The sequence below is a fragment of the Eimeria mitis genome, genomic scaffold, assembly GCF_000499745.2.
Source record: "Eimeria mitis Houghton genomic scaffold, Emh_scaff182, whole genome shotgun sequence".
NCBI lineage: Eukaryota > Apicomplexa > Conoidasida > Eucoccidiorida > Eimeriidae > Eimeria > Eimeria mitis.
The window spans coordinates 1,764-2,029 of record NW_013570140.1 but is presented as its reverse complement, the minus strand read 5'-3'; positions in this window follow the sequence as shown (position 1 = coordinate 2,029).

The window sequence follows — 266 nt, the reverse complement described above, 5'->3', positions numbered from 1 at the left end:
GCAGCAGCAGCAGCAGCAGCAGCAGCAGCAGCAGCAGCAGCAGCAGCAGCAGCAGCAGCAGCAGTGGTGGGGATAAGAAGCCAAAGACGATGCGGTTTGAGTATCCTACTTGGTTATTAAATTTATTAATTTATAATAAATATAAAAACCCACAATATTTATATTTTAATAAAGAAAAAAAAACTTTTATCAAAAAAACTACAAATGAAGTTTTCTTTGAGTTAGATGGGCCCTGGCGGGGAATGTTTTTGCCTGCTAGCGAGAAG